Source organism: Pseudophryne corroboree, chromosome 6 (assembly GCF_028390025.1).
Source record: "Pseudophryne corroboree isolate aPseCor3 chromosome 6, aPseCor3.hap2, whole genome shotgun sequence".
In the NCBI taxonomy this organism is placed as follows: domain Eukaryota; kingdom Metazoa; phylum Chordata; class Amphibia; order Anura; family Myobatrachidae; genus Pseudophryne; species Pseudophryne corroboree.
Genome location: NC_086449.1, coordinates 752,180,307 through 752,192,945, shown reverse-complemented (window position 1 = coordinate 752,192,945; position 12,639 = coordinate 752,180,307). Strand labels below are relative to the sequence as shown.

The 12,639-nt window shown below is 43.7% G+C and overlaps 1 protein-coding gene and 1 pseudogene across 1 annotated transcript in view; one reads left to right on the top strand and one right to left on the bottom strand.

Moving 5' to 3' along the window:
* The window catches only part of LOC134933397 (leukotriene C4 synthase-like), a 243,555-nt gene that overhangs the window by 157,477 nt on the left and 73,439 nt on the right, over positions 1-12,639 (bottom strand). The gene's annotated exons all lie outside the window — the stretch shown is intronic.
* On the top strand, positions 10,391-10,509 carry LOC134937461 (5S ribosomal RNA; annotated as a pseudogene).

Here is a 12,639-nt window from a genome sequence, read left to right as displayed (position 1 = left end):
GCATGCATTTGTGGAGTGAAGAGGGTGAAAAAGGAGAGAAAGTACAGTTTGTACTGTAAGGTTATGTCAGAGGGTGTGAAGATGATCAGCTCAGTGTTATACATGTTACAGTAAGTTAGAATACAGTACAGTGCATTATGTATTTCTATTTTATTACCAGGTGTCTCCTCCACTGGTTGGCGACGGACTGTAAAAAGATAAAATACAGTTAGTCATATCAGTTGGACTTAAAGTAATGTTGGAGAAAAAAAATACTGTAATTGCAGTACCAACTATTGCTACTGTACAGTATATTTATTTACCAAAATGGTATTCTGGCTCGTCGTCTGTGGGTAAAAGAGAAGAATATTATAAGATACAGTATACAGTAAAAAGTATAGTAATAGTAAACTAGTGTCCAGGCCTAGTGACAGGTGGGTAAAAAAAAGGTATGCTTGTGACAGGCATGGTGATTCCAAGGGACCCCACCGAGACCATCAGAAAATTTGTGAGTGGCCCGTATGCCGGTGATTATGACTAGACTAAGGTAGCAACTCTTTTTTGCTTTGAATTATGCATACTGTACAGTACTGTACTGTATGTGCATATTGTACAGTACACTTAAAATATTTAGCAGTTACTGTAGTGGTAATTTGTAGTGGCAAATATGAGAATTCTAACTACAGTATATGAAGATACTTCTCTGACAATTACAAATATTACCTACTGTACTGCATTATCGTCTGTAAGTGTAACTACTGTAGATAAATGTTAATGTGGAATGTGATTGGTTGCTACTGTATGGGCAATATCACCAGTTCAAACAAAAACAATCATCTAAAGTCCCCCATCCACTATTCCGATTTGTGCAATTTTTATCCGATTTCTACGCATTTTCCAGAAAAATCTGATGAAAAGTGCTACTCTGGTGGAATCAAATCAATGTCAGTGATAATTCTTACCACTAAATGCCGCCTCATCATATGCATCATCATCCTCCTCGGCGGCCTGTTCCAGTGTAGGAACTATGAAAAAACATTAATGCGAAAAAAAAGGTTAATTCCAGGAAATACACTACTTTACACCTAACCGCTAGAATCCTGACTGCTGGTCATGCAAACCCAACCCATTGGTTTAACACAATGTACAGTACAGTACAATACTTTAGTTTACTTACCAAGTTGGGGAGAGGGCTTTTTCTCCCCTTCCTCATCCCCTTCCTCATCACTGTCAATAATCACTGAGTGGAAAATAAAAAAATATTATAAACAAAATACAGTAGAGTACAGTTACTACAAAATTGCACAGTAGTACAGTGCTACAGGAGGCAGAGATATATTCATAATACAGTAGGAGCAGAATGACTGTCCAGTGGTAGGGGACATACAGTACTGTACTGTGCCTGTATTTAACTCGTGTTGGAGGAGAGGCGATTTCGCACACAGAGGCGAAAAGGGGTCTTCACAGTGAGGGAAATACTGTACAGTACATGTTTGGAATTCCCTGCCTGAAAAGTAATAAAAGTGGACTTGGTCAATACTTTTAAGAATGGGCTTGTGAAAATCCTACTGTACTTACTATACTGTGGCGGCTCCGACGAATCAGAGTCCACGTAAGTGACATCTGTGTTGAATATAAAAAAAACAAAAAGAAAAGTCAATGGGATTTCTGCAATCAGGATACCGCTGTCGGTCACTTGACTGCTGGAATCCTGACCACTGGTCACGCAAACCCAAGCCATTGGTACTGTTAATAAATCAATGAATGTAGAATGTAGAGTACTGTACAGTAGATTACAATTCTTACCAGGCTGGCCTGAAGGCTCCCCCATTTCCTCCTCCTCTGTATCAATAACGAGGCGGTCTGTGTGTACAAGATAACAAGTATTGTAAAATAAAAAAATTACAGTAATACTGTAGGAAACTAGTGTGTCTGTAACAAAAATAATGATTACCACTTCCAGAGCTCTGCTGGTCAGACGGTGTTGGTGGTGGTGGTGGTGGTGGTGGTGGTGGTGGTACTGTGAGAAAAAACAACAGTGCTGTAAGTGAAGCTGTCAATTTGAAACATGTACTGTACAGTATCCAGGACACATGTACAGTAGTGTAACAACGATGACAGTAGCACCAGAATTCTCGTTACACAATACCTGGCAGCGCAGCAGCAGGTGGTGGTGGTGGTGGTGGTGGTGGTGGTACTGTGGGAAAAAAAATAACAGTACTGTAAGTGAAGCTGTCAATTGGAAACATGTACTGCACAGTATCCAGGACACATGTACAGTAGTGTAACAACGATGACAGTAGCACCAGAATTCTCGTTACACAATACCTGGCAGCGCAGCAGCAGGTGGTGGTGGTGGTGGTGGTGGTGGTGGTACTGTGGGAAAAAAAATAACAGTACTGTAAGTGAAGCTGTCAATTGGAAACATGTACTGCACAGTATCCAGGACACATGTACAGTAGTGTAACAACGATGACAGTAGCACCAGAATTCTCGTTACACAATACCTGGCAGCGCAGCAGCAGGTGGTGGTGGTGGTGGTGGTGGTGGTGGTACTGTGGGAAAAAAAATAACAGTACTGTAAGTGAAGCTGTCAATTGGAAACATGTACTGCACAGTATCCAGGACACATGTACAGTAGTGTAACAACGATGACAGTAGCACCAGAATTCTCGTTACACAATACCTGGCAGCGCAGCAGCAGGTGGTGGTGGTGGTGGTGGTGGTGGTGGTACTGTGGGAAAAAAAATAACAGTACTGTAAGTGAAGCTGTCAATTGGAAACATGTACTGCACAGTATCCAGGACACATGTACAGTAGTGTAACAACGATGACAGTAGCACCAGAATTCTCGTTACACAATACCTGGCAGCGCAGCAGCAGGTGGTGGTGGTGGTGGTGGTGGTGGTGGTACTGTGGGAAAAAAAAAAACAGTACTGTAAGTGAAGCTGTCAATTTGAAACATGTACTGCACAGTATCCAGGACACATGTACAGTAGTGTAACAACGATGACAGTAGCACCAGAATTCTCGTTACACAATACCTGGCAGCGCAGCAGCAGGTGGTGGTGGTGGTGGTGGTGGTGGTGGTACTGTGGGAAAAAAAAAAACAGTACTGTAAGTGAAGCTGTCAATTTGAAACATGTACTGCACAGTATCCAGGACCAAAAAGGGGTCCGGCCAATAAACAATCTGCATCAGAGAAGCAAGATACAGTATGCTTAAAGTATACAGTACTATATACTACAGTAGATCGCCAACAAACGTAAATTAACAAACAACTATCACTGGAATTTACCATCCTCATCCCGTAGCGAAGCACGGGTATTCAGCTATCTACAATGTTATTTATACTTTGTGTTTAATATTTACATTTAGTTTTGTAAACAGACATTCTTAACATTAACGGATTGCAGCGAGTTATCTGTGATGGTCAGGACAGGGGGTTGGGACTATAGAAATCACTATGTACTGTACACTACTGTATTTGACAATACTTACCAGCTTGGCGGCGCCTGTCCCGCCTCCTGTGACGTCGTGCTACCAGCCCTGTAAAAATATATAGACAGTATAATGGCAGCATACTGTACAGCCAATGAAATTCAACATTGACAGCATCTTTATGACATCACAATAAATGGAATTGTTCATTCTAGTACCCTGCACCTAATCACTCAGGAGGGCATAGTGTACTGTACTGTCTTCAAAACTTAAGGGGCACATTTCTAAATGTGACATACAGTACACTTACAGTATCGCTACAGTACAGTAGGTCCAGGGTATTAGACAGAACACTACCTTTATAGACATTGTAACACACATAAGCATTGCCCTTATAAACATTATGACACACATCAGCATGCAGCCCTCCCACCCTTAACCATCTCAGTACTGTTCATTACATTACAAATTGATTTCATGACAGATGATGCAGTACTCACCTGAATTCATCTTATTCACGTCATGTCACAGTAGTGCAGTTTATTCACGTCACAGTACTGTCCTTGATTCACGTTGTGTCACACAGTAGAGCACCGTATTCACGTCACAGTACTGTCCTTGATTCACGTTGTGTCACACAGTAGAGCACCGTATTCACGTCACAGTACTGTCCTTGATTCACGTTGTGTCACACAGTAGAGCACCTTATTCACGTCACAGTACTGTCCTTGATTCACGTTGTGTCACACAGTAGAGCACCGTATTCACGTCACAGTACTGTCCTTGATTCACGTTGTGTCACACAGTAGAGCACCTTATTCACGTTACTGTACGTCACAGTAGTGCAGTAGTATATCCACATTACGTCACAAAGTAGAGATCTGCCAGTCATGAACCTTATGCAAGAGTAATGCACGTCAGAACACATTAGGCCACTGTAACATCCCTTAGAATAATTTCTGCCAAAGTAACATCCCTTAGAACACTGTACTACATATCTGAAACACAAATTTCGGCACACTGCAATTAAACCACACAATGCACTGCACGACTGCGTGATATGACAAACTGCACATTTCCCTGCAAAATATGATACAATGTACACTACACAAAAAACTGCAATTACCACATGTGTATACAGTACACTGCACGACAGTGCTGGCCCTAGCCAGGTACAGATACAGCCGCAGTCACGCAAAATATAGGCATGCCGCATATCATTTTAATCAGCAGAAGCTGCTGTTGCCCCTAAGCATAGCAAATGCCCTAGGCATTTGCCTACTGTAGTTTGCCTATGCCTAAGGCCTGCTCTGCTGCACGATGTGATTCACTATGTATTACACTCACTGCACAATACCATATTCTGAATGTACACTGCATGACACGCTGCAATTACGCAGCACGATACACTGTGATACATTGCATATACTGTACACTGCATGATACTGTACACTGCACAATCGTAGACCACCTGGATTGTAAAGAACTACTGTACTGTATATACACAAGTTTAAAAAAATAACAATTGTTTTTGTAAAACGCATGTCGATCTTTTTCCATGTCAACTTAACGACCATGTCAACCTACAGTAACTGGTGTCAACCAATTTCAAAAGCCGCACCATCTAGGTCGACGCAAAAAAACAAATTGACCTTTTGACCCGGGTTAACGTTTGGTCCTTGTTTAACCATTTGTTTACCACAAATACTGTACAGTGCTGTATAGACCGGATACCTGCTGCTACAGCAGCCCCTGCTATAATGTACTGTACCTGTAACTACAGTAACTTAAAGTACAGTAATCTACAGTAATGTACTGTACTTACAATCCCTTATGGCCTGCAGGCGTCGTGGGGTCCGCCTCACGAGGTCACTCCACCTCCTCTGGAGAGACCTCACCGTTCTCCTCCGGTTGTAGGTCCGGAGGATATCCCTGCTGGCCCTCCGGTATGCCCTCACTTTCTCCTCGTTGCTGGCGAGAGTTCTGTCCCGCCAGCGAACGAGGAGACGCAGCTCACCAAGAGCATAGGGACGGTCCCGTGCAGCAGCCATAACCGTCCTTATGCTCAATGAGCGTCTCAGACGTCGTGCGCCTCAGACGTCGTGCGTCTCAGACGTCGTGCGGTCCAGGCATTCAACGTACAGTACTGTAGTTACTGTACTTTGTGACAGTTTCCCTTAGTTTTAAATATGCCCTTTCTTTGACCACAGTATTTTCCACTGTCTTGCCCTACGCCCTTCCCTCCTGGGAGCCTTCACAGTTCTTATGCAATACACAAATACCGAAGATGCACAGTCCGTCAGAATACACTCATTTCATTCCCGCTGTTTAGGTGCATTTAGCGTAAAGAATCGCTCCTGCAGATGTACTTTGATTTATTTGAAACCTGTGTGCTTCCTTCCATTGGATGTACTGTATTGGAGATAATTTTTTTTTTTTAAAGTGAATGTCACGGGAACACATTAAAAATAAGGTTGGCACTTCCTTCCCATTGGTGTTGGTTTACAGTATGCCGTAGTGTACTCGGACGCTCATGTAATTGCATTTCAAAGGCACAGTATTTTCCATCGTCTCCCCCCTACCCCCATCGCCCTTCCCCCCTGGGGGCCTGCACAGGGAGGAAATTCAGGTCCTGTGCAATACACAAACGCTGAAGATCTACTGTACAGTACTGTTTTGCTCAGTTGGTAGCGTCAGAATACACTCATTTCATTCCCGCTGTTTAGGTGCATTTAGCGTAAAGAATCGCTCCTGCAGATGTACTTTGATTTATGTGAAACCTGTGTGCATCCTTCCATTGACTGTCTTACAATGTAAATAAAATAATACAGTGCATTATTACAGAAAAAAAAAAAAAAAAGAAAGAAAGCACATCAGCTCTCGAACCCTGGACTCCCAGCGAGGGAGGTGGGAGCCTTCACCCCTAGCCCACGACGCCTCATGAGAGATTTCCAATTTCATGTGTGAAAGTACTGCAAACAGCGCCCGGCCCCCGCCCCATTGCTGTTGGTTTATGCCTTAGAGGACTCGGACGCTCGCATTTGTAAAGCACGGTGTTTTCCTCCGCCTCCTGCTAGCCTGTTGCCCTTCCCCCATGGGAGCCTGCACAGATCATGCAGTAGACAGGGAGGGAATGCAGGTCATGTGCAATACATAAACGCCCACTGTAGTACTATTTTGCTCACTTACAGTACCGTACTGTACTGTAGGTTGCATTTAGCGTAAAGAATCGCTCCTGCAGATGTACTTTGATTTATGTGAAACCTGTGTGCATCCTTCCATTGGATGTACTGTATTGGAGATAATTTTTTTTTTTTTAAAGTGAATGTCACGGGAACACATTAAAAATAAGGTTGGCACTTCCTTCCCATTGGTGTTGGTTTACAGTATGCCGTAGTGTACTCGGACGCTCATGTAATTGCATTTCAAAGGCACAGTATTTTCCATCGTCTCCCCCCTACCCCCATCGCCCTTCCCCCCTGGGGGCCTGCACAGGGAGGAAATTCAGGTCCTGTGCAATACACAAACGCTGAAGATCTACTGTACAGTACTGTTTTGCTCAGTTGGTAGCGTCAGAATACACTCATTTCATTCCCGCTGTTTAGGTGCATTTAGCGTAAAGAATCGCTCCTGCAGATGTACTTTGATTTATGTGAAACCTGTGTGCATCCTTCCATTGACTGTCTTACAATGTAAATAAAATAATACAGTGCATTATTACAGAAAAAAAAAAAAAAAAAGAAAGAAAGCACATCAGGTCTCGAACCCTGGACTCCCAGCGAGGGAGGTGGGAGCCTTCACCCCTAGCCCACGACGCCTCATGAGAGATTTCCAATTTCATGTGTGAAAGTACTGCAAACAGCGCCCGGCCCCCGCCCCATTGCTGTTGGTTTATGCCTTAGAGGACTCGGACGCTCGCATTTGTAAAGCACGGTGTTTTCCTCCGCCTCCTGCTAGCCTGTTGCCCTTCCCCCATGGGAGCCTGCACAGATCATGCAGTAGACAGGGAGGGAATGCAGGTCATGTGCAATACACAAACGCCCACTGTAGTACTATTTTGCTCACTTACAGTACCGTACTGTACTGTAGGTTGCATTTAGCGTAAAGAATCGCTCCTGCAGATGTACTTTGATTTATGTGAAACCTGTGTGCATCCTTCCATTGGATGTACTGTATTGGAGATAATTTTTTTTTTTTTAAAGTGAATGTCACGGGAACACATTAAAAATAAGGTTGGCACTTCCTTCCCATTGGTGTTGGTTTACAGTATGCCGTAGTGTACTCGGACGCTCATGTACAGTAATTGCATTTCAAAGGCACAGTATTTTCCATCGTCTCCCCCCTACCCCCATCGCCCTTCCCCCCTGGGGGCCTGCACAGGGAGGAAATTCAGGTCCTGTGCAATACACAAACGCTGAAGATCTACTGTACAGTACTGTTTTGCTCAGTTGGTAGCGTCAGAATACACTCATTTCATTCCCGCTGTTTAGGTGCATTTAGCGTAAAGAATCGCTCCTGCAGATGTACTTTGATTTATGTGAAACCTGTGTGCATCCTTCCATTGACTGTCTTACAATGTAAATAAAATAATACAGTGCATTATTACAGAAAAAAAAAAAAAAAAGAAAGAAAGCACATCAGCTCTCGAACCCTGGACTCCCAGCGAGGGAGGTGGGAGCCTTCACCCCTAGCCCACGACGCCTCATGAGAGATTTCCAATTTCATGTGTGAAAGTACTGCAAACAGCGCCCGGCCCCCGCCCCATTGCTGTTGGTTTATGCCTTAGAGGACTCGGACGCTCGCATTTGCTAGTCCTCCATTCCCATTATGCATTAGCGAACTCAGACGCTCATATATTTTAAAAGCACGGTGTTTATACATTGTACTGTACATTCTTCCTTTTACACAATTACTGTAGTTGCGTCTCCATACACATACTGTACAGTACTCCATACTTTTTTCCACCGCCTCCCGTTACGCCTACAGTATTGCCAGAGCTGTAGATCAATCCGCCGCTATACTGTACGATCGAAAGTACTGGATTAGTGGAGCATTAGCGACACAGTGGTGGAGATGTGTAATGCATGATGAGTATCTAGATCGTCTCAACGCGCCTGCCTGTGATGAAACTCAGCTATCGCATTAGCGTGGCTAGACGCCCGTCTCGGCGGAGAAACAGTCAAGATAAAGGTGGCTACATCTGTATTATATCCTAAAGTTAGGAAACAGGTAATAAGTGGTGATCTTGCTGTTAGTGTATTGGGAAGAGGATTCAACCTTCATACTTTGGGTATTCCCTGGAGGTCGCCCATCCAGGTACTGACCCAGCCCGCCTCCGTTTGTCTTCCAAGATCGGTCGAGATTGGGCATAGGCGTGGGGGTATGGTAGTAGAATATGGCTGTTGCCATGAACACTAATGAGAGTACAGCGAAGGAAGATAGGTCCCACCTAGGTTGGAATTCTAGGATGGGAGAGTGGTGAGGTTGGAGAGGGAAGGAAGTAAAAAATGGGGAAGAAAGGGTGGGAAGAAAGAAAGAAGGAGAGAAGAAAAAAGGGGAGAAGTGGAAAAAGTAGAAAAGAGCGTGGATCTGCTGTCCACGTTAGACGGGGGCATGTGACCCCTGTTGGGGACACTTTCCCCTGAATCGTGGATGAGAGTCCACTGAAAAAAAGATGAGACAGTAATAAACTAAGGGGATGAACCGTTGTGGTCATGTGTTTTGCCCAATGGTATGCCTGGGTTGGTGTAACACAGGTGAAAAATAGGAGCTAGTAGATCACAGTCAAATTTCAGTATGTATCAGCAAAGTAATAAATGCAAATTCTAGAAAAAAAACCCGTGAAGGACCACACTTACCTATACCTATTCTGAGTATGTTATTGCCCTTGGTCTGTGTTAAAAAGTATCAAGGTAATGTTATATGCTAGTGCAATAGTATCTGCCACTATACAGACAGAGACGATCATTAATACCATAGGCAGCTTGTAATGATAAGAGGTCTCGTGTTGTATACATTTGATCCAATGCAGGTTATGGAAAATAACAACAAGGTGTGGGGAAACATATACTAAACGTCTGATCCAAAGCAGAATCGCTGGGTATCAGGAACCTAATTATATAGGAAAATAAATATCACCCAATCCGCAGTCAGACAAGCGAGGTCTCCTCAGGGAAAACGCATTTCACCCGTTACACGGGCTTGTTCACTTCCGGACAGTCTGTGTCTTGTAAATTCCTGGGTGTTTAAATCCCAGTCCATTAGGACCGCCAACCAATGGCTGCAATTAGGGGTGGGGTTGACAGGGCAAACAGCCCTGACTCTAGGCTCCATATGCCACGTCATAATAGGTGTGGTTCGGTGCTGACGTCAGACTGTCATAAAGGAATCCCTGGCCGGCGGAAGCTGTATTCGGATCTTCCGCCCATGTGCACCACGTCATAGTGGGTGTGAGCTAGTGCCAGCATCTCAAGGTTGCTAGGTAATGTCTGTGTATTCAGGAATTGTACCTGGTGCCATGGTTTTTCTTTCTAGTATTTGCATTTATTACTTTGCTGATACATACCGGAATTTGACTGTGATCTACTAGCTCCTATTTTTCACCTGTGCTACACCAACCCAGGCATACCATTGGGCAAAACACATGACCAAAACGGTTCATCCCCTTAGTTTATTACTGTCTCATCTTTTTTTCAGTAGACTCTCATCCACAATTCAGGGGAAAGTGTCGCTAACAGGGGTCACGTGCCCCCGTCTAACGTGGACAGCAGATCCACGCTCTTTTCTACTTTTTCCACTTCTCCTCTTTTTTCTTCTCTCCTTCTTCTTTCTTTCTTCCCACCCTTTCTTCCCCATTTTTTTTACTTTCTTCCCTCTCCAACCTCACCACTCTCCCATCCTAGAATTCCAACCTAGGTGGGACCTATCTTCCTTCGCTGTACTCTCATTAGTGTTCAGGGCAACAGCCATATTCTACTACCATACCCCCACGCCTATGCCCAATCTCATCCGATCTTGGAAGCCAAACGGAGGCAGGCTGGGTCAGTACCTGGATGGGTGACCTCCAGGGAATACCCAGTGAAGTAGGAAGGCTGACTCCTCTGACAAAAACACTAACACCAGGATCCCCACTTATTACCTGTTTCCTAACTTTAGGATATAATACATATCCAACTTATTAAGGTACAAGTGTCAACCAATAATATAGATACAAGTGCCATATTTGTGTTGTAACAACAGGCAATATCAGCGTCAATAATCAAGTGAATGGGTTCTCCCTCTCACTGATCAACCCAATTTAGGGTCTTATTAACACAAACTTATGCGCCCTACACACTGGGCAACAACACTGCAAGATATGAACGATCTTGTTCATTATTGAACGAGATAACGTTCATATCTGTCAGTGTGGAGGCACCAGCGATGAACGATGCCTGCACGTCTACGGAGCCGAGTGACGGAAGGTGTGGAAAAACTTCACTCCCCCCATCACTGCCCCCCCCCCCCCCGCCGCCGGGTCGCCCGTCTGCCGTATCGGCGGTCGGGCAGCTCGGCGGCACATCGCCGAGTCTTTAGGGCCCATTAGTTTGTACTAATCCAAGGCAGACGGAAGCAGCATTGTATGTAGCTACTTTCCTTATGCAACCATCGCAGTGCAGGTGGATCAGAACATTTTATCATATTCATACTTTTGTCCGTGAGTTCGTCTTGTTAGTTCGCATCAATCAGGTCGCCAGTTGCAAAAAAATTTTTATGAGCATAAATAAAAGCTAAGTTTTAAATACATTATCTAATCAGTTTGTATTTAATGTTTCTAAGAGTGCGCCCAAACAAGAGTCAACTTTCTCTTCTCTCCCCCCCCCCACCTTTTTTGTGTCTCTAAGTTTTTTTACTCGGAGCGCACCGCCATATGGACTTATAGTAAATATTTAATACTTACACTTATTGTCCACTTCTGTTTTTTTCACTATTGTTTGTACCTAGAATCTATTGAAGGCCAGTGCGGAATCATAACCTATGTCCCCCTCAATATATAAAATGGCTTCAGGACAGTATGTTTAGCACTTTATGGATTAAGCTGCTTACTCAGCAGCGCTGTACTGTCACTTTATATAGCTGTCTTCTGATGAAGGATCGAAACAGCTGTTGGGATGACCCGATAAGTATCTATGAGGCAATTACTTTATAATTGGATGTGCTATCATGCTCCTTTACTGCCTTTTTCACTCACAGTAGAAGTAAAAGTAAAACAGGAGTGTAATTAAGCAACCAGTTTGCTGGTTTTGTCTCCGCTGAAGCCCCAGGGGAAATTCCTACACCTTGCACCTGCAACATTGGATACTGAAGTGTTTGTGCGGCTTCTTTTTGGTTTTTTTCTATATATTTCACTTTTGGATATGGAACAGCACCACTAACATTTTTAACTTAACACTTTTTTTAAATATTGTCTTTTTGTATGTATTAATTTGTTTGAGTATGACCTTATATGTGATGGATTTGGATGTCAGTGATATCACAGGTAAACGTTAGACTAAATATTTTATTAACAAAGAAGTATCTAAAATTCTATTCAGCGCTACTGACCAACTTGCTTTTGATAGACATACCTGCCAAGGAACACTGATTTACTGAGGTTACGTAAGAGATTAATAGAGTTAGAGGTGCATGGTCTGACTCTTTCTCAATATCACAAGGAAGCTTGCACAGGGCTTCCGTATAAAAAAAATCAGCATACACAACAACAAAGAGTTTAGGGGGTCATTCCGAGTTGTTCGCTCGTTATTTTTTTCTCGCAACGGAGCGATTAGTCGCTAATGCGCATGCGCAATGTCCGCAGTGCGACTGCGCCAAGTAAATTTGCTATGCAGTTAGGTATTTTACTCACGGCATTACAAGGTTTTTTCTTCGTTCTGGTGATCGTAATGTGATTGACAGGAAGTGAGTGTTTCTGGGCGGAAACTGGCCATTTTATGGGTGTGTGCGAAAAAACGCTACCGTTTCTGGGAAAAACGCGGGAGTGGCTGGAGAAACGGAGGAGTGTCTGGGCGAACGCTGGGTGTGTTTGTGACGTCAAACCAGGAACGAAACTGACTGAACTGATCGCAGATGCCGAGTAAGTCTGGAGCTACTCAGAAACTGCTAAGAAGTGTCTATTCGCAATTCTGCTAATCTTTCGTTCGCAATTTTGATAAGCTAAGATTCACTCCCAGTAGGCGGCGG